The sequence below is a fragment of the Schistocerca piceifrons genome, chromosome X, assembly GCF_021461385.2.
Source record: "Schistocerca piceifrons isolate TAMUIC-IGC-003096 chromosome X, iqSchPice1.1, whole genome shotgun sequence".
NCBI lineage: Eukaryota > Metazoa > Arthropoda > Insecta > Orthoptera > Acrididae > Schistocerca > Schistocerca piceifrons.
The window spans coordinates 204941472-204962135 of NC_060149.1; the positions used below are offsets into that span (position 1 = coordinate 204941472).

The 20664-nt window shown below is 44.2% G+C and overlaps 1 non-coding gene across 1 annotated transcript; it reads left to right on the forward strand.

Annotated features, from left to right (window-relative positions):
- The first annotated feature begins 14954 nt into the window (after positions 1 to 14954).
- Positions 14955 to 15030, forward strand: Trnas-cga. The gene has a single exon. It is a non-coding gene; the product is annotated as a tRNA-Ser (tRNA).
- Positions 15031 to 20664: the final 5634 nt, after the last annotated feature.

The window sequence follows — 20664 nt, forward strand, 5'->3', positions numbered from 1 at the left end:
AGATCCCTAAGTTTACTATACATTTTTCTCCTACTCTGTAGCTTAAAGTACTAACAATGTTATCTATGTTGGATGCTGACAAAGCAGTTACCCTTGTCATTTCTACAAAATTTAGAATAAAACCATGTGTACACATCAGCTCCTTCACCTTAAAGGCAAATTTGTCATTTCTTCTCACATCTATATTAAAATCAGCACAAACAACAAATTTTTACATAACTTTTCAGTTTTGAGTTGGTTGAGTAAATTTTTAAGTTTGATCAGAAAACTGCAGGAGATTGAGGAACCAGGGGTACGATATATGCTGAATATCAACATGTTATAGTCCTTACATTCTATGTAACAACTTTCAGATGTACGTTCTTCATTTAAATTATTGAAATTTTGCTTAATTTGGTATTTTACTGATGAATGGACAAGAATACATTAACCACCATACCCATTGTCTCTACAGAAGCTAGCTGCTACTTCATAATCTGTAAGTTTGTTCAATAAATTTATATGTTCATCTCCAAGCCAATGTTCACTTTAGCAAATAACCTTTACAGAAAATTTTGTTCTCTCTAGAAATACTTATAAGTCATGAAGCTTACTGATAAGATTACTTAATAAACCTCCAATACTCAAATGCATAATAAGATTATTATTTGCTATTGTAGATGTGATGTCATCAAAATTATCTACTCTAAACTGGCCAGACACAACCTTTTTAGATTGCTTATCTCAATGTTTTTTTCCTCCCAGTTTCAACCAAAAAATCCTTAAGATGGCCTAGTGGTGAAGTTTTTCTTTTGTTATGAGTGGCTCCTATTGATTCTTCTGCTGTTGTTTCTTCTGTTGATGTTGTTGATTCTTCTGTTGCTGCTTCTTTGCATGTTGCTTGTTTATGTGATGATGATAGTCCTGATTTTGGCAATGCTGATGCTACCACTACTTGTGATAGTGGCCCTGTTCTTGTCCCTGATGATGGTAGTTCTGTTGATGATTGAGATGATGCTGCTGCATCTGTAGTTCTTGCCACATCTGATGAGGATTGTCTTGCTTCAGTCGATGCTGGTTTTTCTGCCACTGGTGTGGGCTGTGCTGTATCAGCTGATGATGGTGGTTTTGTTTCTGATATTGATAGTGGTTTTTTGTTGCTGTAGTTTTTTATGGTTTCACTGCTGTACTTGGTGGTGGTTGTTGTATTGTTATTTTTTGTTGGAATGATAATCTTGGTTCTGCTGTTGCCACCAATGTCTCCATAATTTTAGAGCTGAAAAGTCTCTTTCCATTTCCGTTTAAGTGCATACCATGCTTTGTAAAACTCTCCCCCCCCCCTCTCTCTCTCTCTCTCTTTCTCTCTCTCTCTCTCTAGGTAGTTAACAGGTAGAAACTGAGCGTTTTCATACATTTTGCATATGTCCTTGAACTGTTTGTTGGCTTTCATGATTTCTTTATTTACACACGAATCGTTTATGAGATCGTGTCTATGCGGAATTCCAGTGATGATCATTGTTTTACTCTAACTGGTATCCAGTATTTCCTTTAAGTTTTCGACGGCACTCGATAATTCATTTTTGCATTCATTTGCATTTGATGAACTTCTGGCTTTTGTGTTTTTTGTAATTTCATGCATAGGTGCCCCTGGTTTCACGTAACTAGATGCGTTTGTATCATGTCCATGACGTAAAATTTTTGCGAGTCCACGCTCATGGCTATCCGAATGTATGTTTACTTTGGAAAATTTCGTTCCTACCTTCTTTATCGCAATTATAGACGCACTTTTAGTTGCGTTTTGATTTACATATAATTCTTCTGGTCTTTCGTCTGTTTCTAAAACACCTAAAATGTTTTTTAATGGCACTTCGAATTTTTTTTCACTTTGTTTTCCACGAGTGAATGGTTCAAACGGCTCTGAGCGCTATGGGACTTAACATCTGAGGTCATCAGTCCCCTAGAACTTAGAACTACTTGAACCTAACTAACCTAAGGACATCACACACATCCATGCCCGAGGCAGGATTCGAATTTGCGACCCTAGCGGTCGCGCTGTTCCATACTGAAGCGGCTAGAACCGCTCGACCACAACGACCGGCCACGAGTGAATTGTTTAGGCCTAACAGACTCGGCATAGCTCTTGTTTGACATTACATGCGTCATATTTGCACTTTTGCATGACTATAAATATTTCAAGTCTTGTCATAATTTTATAATATCATCACACATGATGTAAATAATTTTTTGTTTTGTGTTTATTTCACGAAGTATTTCGCCTTTGCTTTTCTGCAAAGGTCCGCATTTTGAGATTTGGTCACTGTCACTTTTACTTAAACAAGGATTTGCTTGTTCTTTTCTTCTAGTGTTTTTGATTAAGATATGATACGGCACACACATATTTTCGTAAACTGCACTATATTTCTCGCACAGCTCACAAATCGTACATCTTCTACGGCCACCATCTTACTTTATGTCCAACAAAGAATTTTATTCACAACATGAAGGTCAGCCAATGGGATCACCAATTAGTGGCCTCCTAACCAACATATTCTTAAACAACATTGAGGACAGATCTTCACACTAATATGACCAAAAAATACAATGTCTTATACCAGTACCATTATGTCGATGACATAATATGCCTGACTGATAAACCACACACATATATAGAACAGATATACAGTCAAATAAGCAAGTTCCACCCAAAAATTCACGTCACGTTAGAAACGGAAACACACAACACACTAAATTTTCTGGACCTCACCATACAAAAAACGTGGCACAGAAGCAAGCAAGTTTCAGATTCACGCTCCACGGATTGAACAGAACACCTATAAGCAATCAGAATTACATGCAGGAGCTAAATACAGTAAAGCAGATAGCTGAGGTAAATGGTTACAAGCCCATATGACAGATAAATTAGATCAACAAATTTGTAAACAGAAAAGAAATGAATGCACAACACACACATACAAAACCTTACAAAACACGGATCAACACAACATTCAAACAATGATACATCCAAGACACAAGAGTGCAACAACACACACACACAAAACAAAATGGCACATATACACACACACACAAAATTCAAATTCGGTGCCAAACTCTCTCGGGAACAAATGAACAGCGTTTTGCGAAATGAAAAGGCGTTTATAAACAACGACATTACACAATGTAGATTAATATGTGTTGCAGTGCCCTCAGACCACAAAAGACTAAGGATCAGTCACAACAAAACATGAGTAATGACGAATACATATGCAGTACTGTTACAAAAGCAGAAAGATAGTCTGTAACAGTGGCTTATGAGCGGTAAGATAGTACTGTTGTAACGTTACAAAGTGTTACGAGATAAATGAGGACCACTGGCATTAAAATGAAGGGGATTCTAATATACACAGTCCCGACACATTAAAGTGACCTATTTTCGAAATCAATGTGTGATGACCACTACAAACATCTGGTTTCAGCACTAGAAGTGAAGCGCTTATAAAGCATGTCAGTAGGGACACAGAAGACACTGCAGTCGTTTTCGTAATGTGGAAATGGAGTGATTTACCTGATGTCCAAAAGGGCATTATCTTTGGCTTTCACATGAAGGGTGGAAGCAGTTCCGAAATGGCTAAGTTTGTAAGCTGTTTGCGAGCTGCCGTGCTTAAAGTGTAATGTGCATGGCAAAATGGCGCTTCCTAAAACTTTGGTGCACATTGGGCCATAAATGACATGGCTAAACGACGGTTGTTGAGATGTGTATGGCCGAATAGACGTGTAACTGTTGAGCAACTAACTGCCCGTTTGAACTAAGGGGTTACCAACTGTGTCCCTTCGATGGCCATCAGTGAACATTGCTGCATATGGGCCTCCACAGCAGGTTCCTAATTCATGGCACTTGGAATTTGTTTTCACTTTGTTTTCCACGAGTGAATGGTTCAAATGTCTCTGAGCGCTGTGGGACTTAACATCTGAGGTCATCAGTCCCCTAGAACTTAGAAGTACTTAAATCTAACTAACCTAAGGACGTCATACACATCCATGCCCAAGGCATGTTCGTCAGCGACAAAGGCTGGAATTTGCACTCCGATACCGCAACTGGACGTCCACTGTGTGGCGACAGGTGGAATTTTCAGATGACAATGGCCATTGGCGATATGTCATGAAACATCTGAAAGAAAACACCATGCTGAATCGGCATAAGCATCCAGGCCAGAGGAGGGGGAGTTATGGTTGAGAGAACTCCAATATGAGTTTGCCATACTCCCCTGACCACCAAAGTCGCCGGATTTAAACCCAAAGGATATCTGGGACCATCTCAGTCGGGGCTGTTCACGCTATGAATCCTCAACTGAGAAACCTAGCGCAGCTGACCACAGTACAGGAGTTGACACGGCTCCGCATCCATCTCGGTACCTTCCAGAACCTTATTGGCCCTCTTCCTGCATGTCTCACAGTAATCCAGGATGCAAATGTGCTTGTTCAGGTTTTTGACGGGTGGTCACATTAATGTGATGGAACAGTGTGAAAGGACTGGGTTCTGATGTGAATAGTAAAATGAATGGAATGAAGTCTTAAATAAATGAGTTAAGTTTTGACATTAATAGTCAAATGAATGGACTGATTTCTGGTATTAACGTTTAAATGAATGGACTGTGATATGAACAGAATGGGTTACTTTATGAGATTAACCAATGTTTTATTAAGCAGTCAGCAGAATTTGATGCTGAGTTATGGAGTTTTTAAACTGAAATATAAGTGAAAAATGAAATTTCATGTTTAAGATATTCTATGACAAATGATATGTCACAGTTTAATGATGGTGTGAAAGGAAAAATCGTCAAATAAAAAATGAATGTAATGGTACTATTGTAACAGTCAATAGTGGCTTAAAAAACCATATAAAGCAAGCTGCTGAAAGGGCAAACAGTTTGTGGGAAAGTTAACTGCTGACTTAAGTATAGCATAGGTACCAGTAAATATGCTGAAAAACAGTGTAATACCGAACATTAAATTTTGGAAAATGAAGTGAAGGAAGAAAAAGATAAATGTGAACTGTGTGCTGTGCAAATGAGCGCAAGAGTTATTAACTTCGAAACTAACTAATCTAACTTAGTACTACTGTAAGTGATAAATTGCAAGAGCACAATTACCGAGCGAGGTGGCACAGTGGTTAGCACACTGGACTCGCCTTTGGCAGTGCAACAGTTCGAACCCATGTCAGGCCATCTTGATTTAGGTTTTCTGTGATTTCCCTAAATTGTTTCAGGCAAATGCTGGGACGGTTCCTTTGAAAAGGCACAGCCGACTTCCTTCCCCATCCTTCCCTAATTTGATGGGACTGGTGACCTCACTGTCTGGTCCCCTCCCTCAAATCAAGCAACCAACTGTGAGCATAATTAGAGACTAAAATGAGTAGAACAAAATGTGACTAATGGTTTCATGTCCTAACATAGGACAGAGGGAAAACGAGCTTTCAGATCAGTCTGCAATTCCCGAGCAGTTAGAAGCAATTGCAGAGAGACAAGCTTCCAATCAAGCTGAGTTGTTTTCTTGGATCGTCCCCAAACACTGTCACAGGGCACCTACGAGAGGTGTGGATTTTGGAATTCGGTAGGATGCTCGCAGCAGGAGACTCAATGAGCTCAAGTGTCGATTAATACTATTTCATTACAATCACACTAACTACAACATTGAAGGCTAATTCTAAACATCAGACACAGCAAATGATGCCCCTGGTTGCACAACAGAAGTCAGTGCCTGACACTGACGGGTGGGAGGTAACAGAAGTGGCAAACACTAACAGCACTGTAAGTACAAACTTTGACAACAGTACTCCAAGTTAAAAAAAATAGATTTGTCGGCGGTTACCTAAGTCTGACGACTAACAACACAGAGTTGTTGTGCCAAGGGTCTGTTTGAGAACACTGACTGAATACAAAAAACATGGGTTTTTCGAGGCTGTGGCGGTGTACTGTTTCTCCCTATCTGTAGCGGAATATAATTTTCCACCAATCTGCCTGAACTTTACAAGTATCGGCCAATCTGACATGGGGCTCTGGCCAACCACTTTTAGTTCTTTCCCTCCCCCTACTCTGCAGGTGGGAATGTTTCTGGCTTTTACATTAACAAACCCCCAAGTTTGGTGCAACAGCGTTTAGCTGAAAGCTAAACGTCACTACCCTTCCTATTATCGCAAGATACAACAGTGTTTTACGTCGATTGGCCTGGCCTGAGACTTCTCATGACGAGGAACGTTGTCCTAGCAGCTTTACCCATTTCCCATCTCAGTCGAACCTGTGTAAACACACTAAAATTACTGTTCTAAGGAGCAAGTATCAAGTTTGCTGCCAGTGCTAAGACATGCCTGTCTGTGACCATCTTCTACTGTGACGCCTCACAACAGCGTTAGGGCGGTGTAATGAGTAACCAATTAATTCTCTGGCGTGAAATTTCTCCCCTGCATCAGCTACCCAGAGCTTCTGCTATTCACAGGGCTGTAGTGTTACTACTTACATCTAGCAACATAAACACTAACACTTTTGCCTGCTCTCTGTATTGTGACTCTGATTTCCTTTCTTGGAGTGCCCTCTCTGGCTTCCAAAAGCCTTAAGCTTAACAACATACAAGTCAATACATGATCGATAAATGTCATCTCTCACTATAACAAGCCAGGATATTTTGGAATTTCTCGTAATTACGGACGTCTACGAAACCATATGGTTTTTATCCATGCTTGCATCTATTTTCGATTGTTAAGTACCTTATTCACGTTTATGGATATTTACAAAGTTTATTTACACTCTGGCGAAATTTTGGTTTTTACGTGTTTTACCAGTTACAGTACATACCTATAGTTTCATACGCTGCCAGCTTGCACGATGAAAATTAGTTTTCCTACAAATGACAATAAGAACTCATAGAACACAGTCCCATTTATTTTTGTTTTCTAAAATTATTTTGACATCATTCATGGGGAATGTCAACTATTTTTATTATCGATTTACCCGTCGATATTTCGAAATGACCTCAAATGAATGACGTGGCACAACATCCGTAATTGAGAGAAAGCTGTAAAATGGCGGACGTAGTAGACTAATGTGTTAAATGCGCTCTGTCCTTTTTTTCCTTTATTGTGATTTCATTCCTCTGCCCAGATGGGCAAGAGAGGGCTGGTAGCCACACAATCCTCCACTCTTCAGCCGAGTCATACATTCAATAAAAAGATGATAACGATACATATAAAGAGCAATGAAAAGGGGGACATAAGAACATAATAATGAGAGACAGTGGGGTTAAAATGTAGACTTACACTGAGACGTACATCTGGGACAGTCAAAAAACGTCCACGTAAAGGTAAAAAAACACAGTTCGCAATTCGTGGAGCATGTAAAATACACTGAAGTCACATGCAGTAGTTAAAAGTTGGCCACGGTATTAAAACACTCCAGAACAAAGAGACGTTAAAATCACTGCACGAAACGGAGCACACACGATCAAGAATAAAAACTGCCAGAAGGGACCTGTCAAGGGAAGGACAAAGATGGGAGAGGAAGAGGCAGCAGGCAAGGGGGCTAGAGGGGGTGGGATGAAAAGCAAGGGGGCCAGCGAGCGCACCAAGGGGCAAGAGATGGGTGGAGTGGGAGATGGAGAGGGAAGGCAAGTAAGGCAAGTCAGGAGGGCGTGCAGTGACACAGAAGGGGTGCACTGGAAAGGGAGAGGGCGGAGGAAGGAGGAAAAAGCCACTCAGGGGAAGGGAAGTGGAGGGGAGAGGCAGCCCTGGGGAGGGAGTGGGGGAAGGTGGGGTTAGAGTTTGTAGGAGGGGTAGATATCTGGGCGAAGCTCATCATCTGGGAGGGGTAGGCGTTGGAAGTTGCGCTGGGAAAAGAGATTGAGGGTGTGGGGATGGAGGGAGGGCAGGACACCACGGTAAAGGCGCGGCAACAGGCTGGCGGTAGGGAGAATAGAAGACACCAGGGGGTGGAGGGATCGAGTCTGTGGATGATGTACAGGTTGCTGATGTGTTTGAGGAAAAGGAGATGATGTGGGAAGGGAATGAGGTTGTGGAGGACCTGTGTGGGGGACAGGAGGTGGAATGAATGACGAGGCGGAGTGCATGGTGTTCAAAGAGTTGGAGGGCTTTGTAGGATCTGGGCAGGGCGGAAATCCAGGTGATGCTGGCATGATCAAGGATGGGACAGATCAAGGATTTGTAGGTGTGACGGATGGTGGAAGGATGCAGTCCTCATGTCTGGCCAGGCAGGGGTTTCAGGAGGTGGAGTCTATTGTGCACTTCATGTCGGATCATAGGGAGAAGGGGAATCCAGTTAAGGTAATGGTCAAGGGTGTGGCCAAGGTATTTCAGGGTAGAAGTGAGAGGGATAGGATAACCATAAATGGTAAGGTAAAAATTGTGGAGCCCAAAGGAGTGGGTTGTATGACCTATGATGATTGCCTGGGTCTTGGAAAGGTTGATGCAAAGGAGCCACTAGTTGCACCAGATGATGAACTGGTCAAGGTGGGTTTGAAGGTTATATTGGGACCATTGAAGGGTAGGATAAAGGGCCAGGAAGGTGGTGTCATCAGCAAATTGGAGGTGTTGACCAGGTGGGGGAGGTTTGGGCATATCTGCAGTATACAGGAGATAGAGGATAGGGGAAAGGATGGAGCCTTGGGGGCACACTAGTGGTGGGATAGAAAGTTCAGGAGATGGTATTGTGGATAGTGACATAGGAGGGGTGATGGGAGAGGAAGGAAATAACTAGATGGACGAAATTGTTGGGAAGAGTGAAGGTCTGGAGTTTAAAGAGGAGCCGGGATGAGAGACACAGTCATAGGCGTTTTGGAGATCGAGGGAAACAAAGATAGCGGCTCAATGGGAGTTAAGTTGGAGGGAAAGAAGATCGGTAATGTTAAGGAGCTGGTCGTCAGCTGAGAAGGGAGGCCAGAAGCCATACTGGTTAAAGTGGAGGAGGTGGTGATGGTTAAGGTGGTGATGAATATGGCAGGAGAGGACAGACTCAAAGACTTTACTGAACATGGAAGAGGTATCAGAGGGGGATTTGTTGGATTTAGGGAACAACAAGGCATGGGAAGTCTTCCACAGGTCAGGGTAAAAGCCAGTGGAGAGAAGGACATTATACAGGGTAGCAAGGACAGCCAGAAAAAAGAGGTGGATTCCTTGAGGTGGTGGGAGGTGACACTGTTGCAACCAGGTGTGGTGTTGCATTTGGAGCGGAGGATGAGTTTGATGTCGTGTGTGGTAATGGGAGTGTTTGTGTCTGACGGGGTAGATGATCCAAGTACTGGAAACTGGTGGTGAGTGGTGGGACAGAGGTATTGGAGTGTTCAAGGACTTTGGGGAAGGGGGAGTAATCAAATTGGGGATTGTCAGTAATGGAGAAGACCTCAGAGTGGGTGGAAGCAAAATGGTTAGTCTTACTGAGGTTGTCAGGGAAGGGGCGATTGTCGTGGAGAAGGGAGTAATGCGGGATGGGACAGTTACCGGTAAGGTGGTGGAAGGCAGACCAATCAGTTGAGGAGTTGACAGGGAGGGCGGAATTGAGGCGTGTACATGTCTGGCGCCAGTCCTGGCGTTTCTTTGCTGTTAGGGGGTTTCAGATGTGGTATTGAAATTGCTGGTGGTGGAGGAGTGTATCCCAGTCATGGTTGCGGAGGAAGGAGCAGTACAGCCTGCGGGATTTACAGAGAAGAAGGACAGCCTGTGGAGGAAGAGTGGGAAGGTGAAAGGGGATACGTTTGGTAGGAATGTGGGCCTTAACGGCATCAGTCATGGTCTTCTGGAGAAAGGACGAGGTACGGGTGATGTCAGCGCGATGGTGAAAGGTAAGTGGGTGGCTTTCGACCTGTGAGGCAATGAATTCCTGGTAGGCATCCGAATCGGCGCAGTGGTAGTCATGGATGGACTTTGGAGGGTAGCAGGGCGGTGGGCAGGAGGGGGGGGGGGTAATGGGCTGAGGAATTGGTGAGAAGGACTGGGAAATAATCGCTACCAATGTAGTTGAGGATGTCTGCGGCGATACGACCAAAGGGGCTGGGAGACGTGAGGACGACGAGATACTTTTGGGATGCCTGTGCTGTGGGAGGGGAACAAGGTCACCATGGAGGGTGGAGAGGAACTGATGCCACCGCTGAAGGGTGTCATGGTCACGTCTGTGGATGCTCAGGTCTGCAACAAGCACATAGGTGGAGAAGATGTGGTCAACATGGGAGATGAAGTCGTAGGGGAGAGGGGCTGTGTGATGGACATAGATAGTGGCACAGGTGTTGGTGTGGGAGGGAAAAAAGGCGATGAGGATAACGTGTTCGGTTGGCTCATTGAGCAGGGGCTGTGGCCAGACAGGGATATGCTTGTGGTGGCCAATAGCAACCCCATCTCACGCAGGGGAAGGGGGCTGTTGGTGATGTGAAGGAGGTGAGGAGAGGTGCAGACAACATGGTGAGGTTGGAGGAAGGTTTTGCTAAGGCTGAAGGAGTCGACCTGGTGCTTGAACAGATTATGCATGGAAAGGTATTCATTGGCAGGGAGGGAGCGAATGTTTAGGTATAGGAGACATACTATTGGCGGGCCAGGGGGTGGGTGTGGGGGAAGGAACAGAGGGAGGAGGAAATAGGCTTAAGTGAAGGTATCTAGGTGGGTGAAGGTGAAGTGGGCCTGGTTTTTGGAGTATGTGGCGTAGGTATTCAAATGGAAGACAGAGCAGGTGGCTAGGGAGATCTGCTGAAGGGTGTGGGGGCGTTGAAAGGAGTAGATATTCCATAGGACGATGGTAAGAAACCTGATGATGTCTTTGGCTGTAGGGAGAGAGCGGAGGGAATTGTTGGAGTGGAAGGGCTGATAGATGGGGCAAACAGGGACTGTGAACTTGGGGTTGGTGGGAGGGGGTTTGGCCTTGTATTCAGAGGGCTATATGGGGTGAGGTTCGTGGCAGATGTTGCGGGGAGGCGGAGAGGCGAGGTTAGGACACTGTTTGAGAAAGTGGGAGGATTTACAGTGGGGGCAGGTGAGTGTTTTTTGCAGTTTTGGGTGAGGTGGTCATTGCAGAGGAGACAACATTGGGAGCGGCAGGATTGAGGAGGGGAATGGGAGGGGTCAGTGGTGTGGTGATGGTTGAAAATCGGGGCTCCCTGAGTCAGGAGGTGATCGATGGAGGAGGCAGACTCTGTGAACACACACATCAGGAAGGTAGGAGCAGAGTTGTGACAGACACATCAGGCAGAGCGGATTTACAGGGTGAGGTGGGCATTCAATTCTGCAAACACCTCTGCCTCCATGAACATATGGCTGAGTTTTGTCATCTCAGCGATGAGGGTTGGCGGACAACCAGGGTGTTGGGGCTGATGGGAATAGGAGGAGGTAAGGAAAGGTGTGAGAGACACATGTGGGCCAAAAGCGATGTGGGGAAGTTTCCAAAGATCAGTGTGGAATGAGGGAGAGGGGAATAGGATTTGATGAGGACGGAGTATATGTGGGGGATAAGATGAGCAATGGTGGCATTAGGGATATACTTGTAGATTTCAAGGGTGAGGGTGTGGGCATCAAGGAATTTAGGATCAGAGTTGGAAAGGACGAATGTATGCAGGACAGGAGCTGGAGGAGTAGTGGTGTCCATTGGGGGATCAGAAGGAAGAGGGGCGGTGGTTTTTTGGAGGAGGGAGTGAGGTCGGCACTTGGGCGTCTGGGGGGTTTTTTGGTGGGGGTGGTCTGGGAGGAGGAGTGAGGGATCGGTGGAATTGGGAGGTCCCAGGAGGTAGGCCAATTGTGTGAGGTGGAGGCTCCTGCATGGGAGGGTGGGTGCTCTGTGGTGGCAACTATGGCGCAGCAGACAGTGACACAGGCGGGAGAATCAGGGGCGGTCATAGCAGGTTGAGTGAGTAGTGGAAGAAAGTTATCCCAGTGGGTGGTAGCAGCAGGAGGGAGGACAGGAGCAGGTGGAGGAGGAGCAGGAGCAAGAGCAGTGTACAGGTGGAGATACAGGAGTGGGGAAGAGACAGAATGGAAAGAGGCTGTGAGGAGGGGAGGTGGAGTAGATGGGGAAAGCCCAGAGGAGGTGCTCCGGGAGATAATGGTGGGGGCAGGGGAAGGGAAGGTGTATAGGATAATGGTGGTGGTGGTGCAGGTGGGGGTGTCCATGGTGGACTGTGCGGTCTAAGGGCGACAGCTCTGCCCAAAATAGGGAAGGAGAACAAAGATGGCGCGGCAGCGGCGAGCGCTAGGCGGGGTGGTGAGCACTGCAGGGCGGTGGTGCAGCGGCGTCGGCGGCGGTGCAGCTGTGTCAGCAGCGGCGGTGACGAGCACTGAGCGGCGGCGTTGGTGAGCATTGAGAGGCAACAGCAGTAAGCGGTAGCGGCGGCGAGCACCGGGCACCAGCGGTGACAGCAGCGCCAGCGGACACCGGACAGCGGTAGTGGCCTTGGTGAACACCGAGTGACAGCAGCGGCGGTAGCGAGCACCGGGCGGCAGCGGCAGTGGCAGAGGTGAACACTGAGACACAGCGGCGAGCACTGAGCAACGGTGGCGGCGAGCACTGAGCGGCAGCGGCGGCGAGCACCGGGCGGCGAGCTCCGGGCGGCAGCGGCGATGGTGAGCACCGAGCGACAGCCACGCCGAGTCCAGGGCGGTGGACGGATGGACAGAGTAGCAGTGGCTACAGACAGCAGCAGACAGCACGGGGTCTTCCAAAGCTTCAGTTTCGCCATGCACATAGCCCAGGCGGCCTAAATATTCCGATTTGGAAGGTGTGGGACTCTAACCCACAGGATGCTGTGCTCTACAAAGTTGATAAATTTGATGGAATTCGGAGGTTACTTCAAGAGAAAGATGAAAGATGACATCTTAAAAGTGGTGAATACCTTTAGAGAATGTTCCAATGTTATAAAACTGGTTGTGAGCACGTAAAACGCTAAAAATAAAGACAATGCCGTCTTGGAAAGTGAGGTTAGTAGCCCACAAAGAGATGGAGAGGACTGCAGAGTTGTGGGACAAGTGGCGCTATCAGTTTATCCAATACAAGACACTGAGAGTGGCAATCGTCACATATCGACACCTATTGGTACAATCTATAACTATGAGAGCCAGTCTCTTGACCATGATGCAATATAAGACGCAAAAATTGCTGAAAAATATGCGAAATATATATCTTATGATGGAAGATTTCACCAACAGTGTAAAGATTTTGATAAAGGAAGGAATTTAAAATACAAGACAAAAGACGCCAAACTGCAAAACCACAACATAGACTGAATCCCATAGAAGAGGGACACAGAAAATACGTTTTACACAAGTGAAGACAAAACACCTACAACACGAAATATGTCACAAGATCAAGAAATGGAAACAAATGCAAACGAAGAACATTGGATTAAAGCAATTTGTAGAAGGGAGAGGAGACCAGTGAAACAACAAGAGACATTGACTGCTGCTGGACAACAAGACACAAATCTAAAAGCTGAAGATAAGAGGGCCCGGCTCTACGTAGGACGGCTGAAACCTGAGATAGCACAAGATTCAACAAAACAGTTTTTCAATTGGAAGGGAATCAAAGAAAACGTAAAAGGTGCAAAACTGGCAAACAACAACAATACGAAACTTCCTGGCAGATTAAAACTGTGTGCCCAACCAAGACTCGAACTCAGATGGTGGAGCACTTGCCCATGAAAGGCAACACAGTTTTAATCTGCCAGGAAGTTTCATATCAGCGCACACTCCGCTGCAGAGTGAAAATCTCGTTCTGTGAATAACAATACGAAATCCTTTAAATTAGGCATTCCCTTTCATACTTAGAATTGTGCGAATAAAGCTGAATTCTGGCCAACAGAAATCACTGTCAGACACTTTGGCTTTACCTGTTCTTTTCGAGAACAGGGAGGGCTGTCCCTTCACTAAGGGACAAGAACACTGCCTAAAAAATGCAAAGAAGTAGAATCAGTAGGAATCTTAAAGGTCCTCTTATGGAGTGTAGAAGGTCTAAAATGTGTAGTGAATATGGCTCCAAGAGAATTTCTACAGGGATATGACACAGCAATACAAACAGAAACATTTTTAACCGAAAACTGGCAACACCTGTAATTTTACTGCACTCATCTCCAAGCAAAACAAGGCGATAGTGGAACACCCATGGTTGGAATAACTGTCCCCATAAACCGAAATCAGCACCAATGACTACAACTACTGAACTGCAACATACACTCCTGATTGAAAAAAAACACATTACAATAATATCAGCATACTTCCAACTGAACTAAACAGCTGTTGATATACAATGAAGAGGCAAAAGAACTAGTACACCGGCCTAATATCGTGTAGGGTCCCCACGAGCACGCAGAAGTGCCATAACACGACGTGGCATGGACTCTACAAATGTCTGAAGTAGTGTTGGAGGGAACTGACACCATGAATCCTGCAGGGCTATCCATAAATTGGTAAGAGTATGAGGGGGTGGAGATTTCTTCTGAAGCACACTTTACAAGCCATCCCAGATATGCGCAATAATGTTCATGTCTGGGAAGCCTGGTGGCCAGCGGAAGTGTCTACACTCAGAAGAGTGTTCCTGGAGCCACTCTGTAACAATTATGCTGGGTGTCACATTGTCCTGCTGGAACTGCCCAAGTCCATCAGAATGCACACTGTACATGAATGGATACAGGTGATCATAAAGGATGCTTACATACTCATCACCTGCCAGAGTCGTATGTAGACGTATCAGGGGTCCCATATTTATTTATTTATTTATTGTTCTGTGGGACCAAATTAAGGAGAAGTCTCCATGGTCATGGAACGAGTCAATACATGAAATTATAACACGATATTAGAAACAGATAAAATGAAATTTAAAAAAACATGAAACTTACTGGCAGATTAAAACTGTGTGCCCGACCGAGACTCGAACTTCTGTAAAGTTTGGAAGGTAGGAGACGAGGTACTGGCAGAAGTAAAGCTGTGAGTACCGGGCGTGAGTCGTGCTTCGGTAGCTCAGTTGGTTAGAGCACTTGCCCGCGAAAGGCAAAGGTCCCGAGTTCGAGTCTCGGTCGGACACACAGTTTTAATCTGCCAGGAAGTTTCATATCAGCGCACACTCCGCTGCAGAGTGAAAATCTCATTCTGGATAAAAAAACATATTCAGGTGACAAGTCGTAAGTTTAAATAAAGAAATTCAACAATGTAACACTGGAACTTGCTTAATTTTTTAGCTCTTCCAGGAGCTCCTCGACAGAATAGAAGGAGTGAGCCATGAGGAAACTCTTCAGTTTAGACTTAAAAGAGTTTGGGCTACTGCTAAGATTTTTGAGTTCTTGTGTAGCTTATTGAAAATGGATGCAGCAGAATACTGCACCCCTTTCTGCACAAGAGTCAAGGAAGTGAATTCCACATGCAGATTGGATTTCTGCCTAGTATTAACTGAGTGAAGGCTGCTAACTCTTGGGAATAGGCTAATATTGCTAACAACAAACGACATTAAAGAAAATATATACTGTGAGGGCAATATCAGAATTCCCAGACTATTGAATAAGGGTCGACAAGAGGTTCTCGAACTTACACCACATATAGCTCGAACAGCCCGTTTTTGAGCCAAAAATGCCCTTTTTGAATCAGAAGAAATACCCCAAAAAATAATACCATAAGACATAAGCGTATGAAAATATGCGAAGTAGACTACTTTTCGTGTTGAAGTGTCACTTATTTCAGATACTGTTCTAATGGTAAATAAAGCAGCACTTAGTTTCTGAACAAGATCCTGGACATGGGCTTTCCACAACAGCTTACTATCTATCCGAACGCCTAGGAACTTGAACTGTTCCGTCTCGCTTATAATGTGCCCATTCTGTCTGATCAAAACATCGGTTCTTGTTGAATTGTGAGTTAGAAACTTTAAAAACTGAGTCTTACTGTGATTTAGCATCAAATTATTTTCCAAAAGCCATGAACTTATTTCATGAACTACATTATTTGATACTATTTCAATATTACACACAAGATCCTTCACTATCAAGCTGGTGTCATCAGCAAACAGAAATATTTTTGAATCACCTGTAATACTAGAAGGCATATCATTTATATAAATAAGAAACAGCAGTGGCCCCAGCACTGACCCTTGGGGAATGCCCCACTTAACAGTGCCCCATTGGGACTGAACATCACTACCACTCTCAATATTGCGGAGAATTACCTTCTGCTTTCTGTTCTTAAAGCAAGAGGCGAACCAATTGTAAGCTACTCCCCTTGCTCCATAATGGTCCAACTTCTGCAGTAATATTTTGTGGTCAACACAGTCAAAAGCCTTCGTTAAATAAAAAAAAAAACACCTAGCGTTCTCAACCTTTTATTTAATCCGTCCAAAACCTCACAGAGAAAAGAGAATATAACATTTTCAGTTGTTAAACCATTTCTAAAATCAAACTGAACATTTGACAGCAAATTATGTGAATTTAAATGCTCCAGTAACCTTGTATATACAACCTTCTCGATAACTTTAGCAAACACCGATGGCATAGAAATAGGTCTAAAATTGTCAACATTATCAATGTCTCCCTTTTTATAAAGTGGCTTCACTACCGGGTACTTTAGTCGGTCAGGAAACCGACCACTCCTAAGGGAAAAGTTACAGATATGGCCAAGTACTGGGCTAACATACATAGAACAATACTTCAGTATTCTGCTAGATACCCCGTCATATCCATGAGAGTTCTTGGTCTTTAGTGATTTAATTATTAACTCAATCTCCCTCTTGTCAGTATCAGGGAGGGGCATTGCAGGTAACAATCTCGGAACACTTTTTTCTAAGAGCGCTATATGATTCCCTGTTGGGACTAGGTTTCTATTTAGTTCACCTGCTATATTCAGAAAGTGATTATTAAATACTGTACATATATGTGACTTATCGGTAACACAGACATTCCCACTGCGCACTGATTCTATATCCTCGACCTGTCTCTGCAGACCAGCCACTTCCTTTACGACTGACCATATGGTTTTAATTTTATCCTGAGACTTAGCTATTCTATCTGCATACCACATACTTTTTGCCTTCCTAATAACATTTTTAAACACCTTACAATACTGTTTGTAATGGGCTGCTGCATTTAGATTTTGACTGTTTCTTACGTTTTGATATAATTGCCACTTTGTTCTACAAGATATTCTTATCCCTCTAGTCAGCCACCCAGGATGCCTGTTTGTGCTAGTACCCTGTTTTGAACGTTCTAATGGAAAGCAACTTTCAAAGAGCACGAGAAAAGTCTTGAGAAAAGCATTATATTTATCGTCTACTGTATCAGCGCTATAAACATCTTGCCACTCTTGTTCCTTGATAAGGTTTACAAAGGTCTCTACAGCAACTGGATCAGCTTTCCTAAACAGCTGATGACTATATTTAACACGTGTCGCTGCACAAAAATCAGTTAAAATTTGTGCATCATGATCTGAAAGGTCATTCACCTTTTTGCTAACAGAATGCCCTTCTAGTAATGAGGAATGAACAAAAATGTTGTCTATGGTTGTTCTACTGTTCCCTTGCACTCTCGTTGGAACGAATACGGTTTTCATAAGATTATATGAATTAAGGAGGTCTACCAGAATCCTCTTCCTTGCACAATCACTTATACAATTAATATTGAAGTCACCACATATAACTAACTTTTTGTATTTCCTATAAAGTGAACCAAGAACCTCCTCTAGCTTTGGCAAAAATGTTGTGAAATCGGAGTCTGGGGATCTATAAATAACAACAGTTAGAAGTTTAGCTCCATTAAATTTAACCACACCTGCACAACATTCAAACACCTTTTCAGTGCAGTACTTTGAAACATCAATTGACTCAAATGGGATGCCGTTTTTCACATACATGGCTACTCACCCACACCGCAAAGAGCTCCTCGAAAAGCTGCCAGCCAACCTGTATCATTCCAACTACACACGCCAAAGAGCCTCCACCAGCTTGAACAGTCCCCTGCTCACATGCAGGGTTCATGGATTCATGAGGTTGTCTCCATACCCGTACACGTCCATCTGCTCGATACAATTTGAAACGACACTCATCTGACCAGGCAAAATGTTTCCAGTCATCAACAGTCAAATGCCAGTGTTGATGGGCCAAGGCGAGGTGTAAAGCTTCGCGTTGTGCAGTCATCAAGGGTACACGAGTGGGCCTTCAGTTACGAAAGCCCATATCAGTGATGTTTCATTGAATGGTTCGCACACTGACACTCACTGATGACCCAGCATTGAAATCTGCAACAATTTACGGAAGGATTGCACTTCTGTTACGTTGAACGATTCTCATCAGTCATCCTCGGTCCCATTCTTGCTGGATCTCTTTCTGGCCGCAGTGATGTCAGAGATCTGATATTTTACTGGATTCCTGATATTCATGGTACACTCGTGAAATGGTCATATGGGAGAATCCCCACTTCATCACTACCTCGGAGATGCTGTGTCCCATTGCTCGTGCTCCAACTATAACACGATATTCAAACTCACTTAAATCTTGATAATCTGCCATTGTAGCAGTAGTAACCATTATAACAACTGTGCCAGACACGTGTTGACTTATATTGGCGTTGCTGACCACAGTGCTGTATTCTGCCTGTTGACATATCTCTGTATATGAATACGCATGCCTATAACAGTTTCTTTGGCGTTTCAGTGTAATAGATTAAACAGGCCAGCTGATCACCCAGGGTATAATAAACCGCTGATTATTGCCAGAGATTTGTACTGCAGAATGGTTATACAAAACTGCAAAGTGAAAGTAATAGTGGAAAAGTAACAGGAAGAAAGCTTTATCCTATTAAACAATTCCAACATACCCACATATATTTCCCACAATGGCAAAAGCACAATAGACACTGAAATGTAAAACTACACCAGGGGCAATATGACTCCTCTCTGGACTGTAGATCACACACAACTTCTGTTCCAGCGTAACAACAAGCGCCGGCAAGAAGATCAAGAACAAATGAGCAGAGAAGGCTGTGAAATGACGTCAGACACTGACTAGCAGGACGCCACGACTGGAGCGGCATCTACATGAAGAGAATAAAAACGACATTCCGCCCATCCACGACCGTACTAGAAGAGAGGCACTAGTAGACCTTCACTAGAAGAGCCACACTAGAAGAGCTGGACTAGAAGACGAGCAGTGACATTAACTTATGAACTTGTGTGATTAGCTTACGAGGAAATTGTATATTTCGAAAAACACAGATTATTTGCGTGTCGTCAATTGCTTGAAAGTTAAGTATTGTCAATTCCATTAATTGTAATAAACTCAATTAATATGATTTGCTTGTACGTTGTCTAGCTATCCAAGAAAACAGCTTCCTAGGCACACTACGAGAGACGAGTGGGCAGGATCCCACATTGGCGACGAGGGTTTACAAACAGACCCGCGCCTCGTGGCCATGGAATTTTCGTTTATGTTTTGCTGGCGCCTTAATTCTCTCTTGTCTTTTCTTTGCAGGGGCGTTTACTTGGCTTAACAGTCTCTTTTGCTAATCAGTGTTTGCAGATGGGCTTTGCAGAAATTTTCTTTGCTTGTGTACTTATTTTTCTTGCTTTCCTTGTCTGTTTGATACATTTGTCTCTTCCAAAATACCCACCCCACCCATCCCGCCCCCTCTCAGGCGCCACAGCCGCCAGTTTCAGTTGCAACACAGGTAATTCAGATGTCAGTTCGAGGCACAGCAAATCTCTACCCTGCTCAACATGGTGCAGAAGCTACTGGCCAACACTCTGCACCCGATGGAACAAGCACCACCTACAGCAACACCTGCAGCAATACTGCCTTTTCCCTAGTTTCGTGAACAAGAAGAGGAATGACTCGAGTGGTTACAAAAATTCGAAGCCCACATACTAGGGGACTTAACTGCTTAGGTCGTCAGTCCCCTAGAACTTAGAACTACTTAAACCTAACTAACCTAAGGACATCACACACATCCATGCCCGACGCAGGATTCGAACCTGCGACCGTAGCGGTCCCGCGGTTCCAGACTGTAGCGCCTAGAACCGCACGGCCACACCGGCCGGCTGCTAACGCCCCTCCGAATGAACTTCCTTATGAACAGGTTGTAGATTCGCTAACAACTGTTATGACCAACAAGTGAATGTGGTAGCAGCTAGGTAGCGATTTAAAAAAAAAAAAAAAAAAAAAAATAACGCTCAGAACATACTTATTGCGAGTGGGTAACAGATTTGCAGGCTATGGCAAAGAAATGCAAATTCAAATGTGCTTGCAGTGCTTTATATTCAAATTTTATGTTGCATGATGCAATTGTGTGCCGGTCGTTGTGGCCAAGGGGTTCTAGGCGCTTCAGTCCGGAACCGTCGCAGGATCGAATCATGCCTCGGGCATGGATGTGTGTGATGTCCTTGGGTTAGTTAGGTTTAAGTAGTTCTAAGGTCTAGGGGACTGATGACCTAAGATGTTAAGTCCCATAGTGCTCAGAGCCATTTGAACCATTGTTTTTGCAATTGTGTACAGTTTACCTGATGTCCAACTCAGACAACAAATTTTGAAACAGCCCGATCCATCATTTCAGCAGGTAGTGCAAATACTAGATCAGTACAATTCAGGTGCCCTGTCAGCCGATAAATATGAGCAGCCAGCTATTCGTCAGGTGGAGTCCCTTGTTTGCGATTGGCCCATTCAGCGGCGGCTTGCGCTCACCACGCCG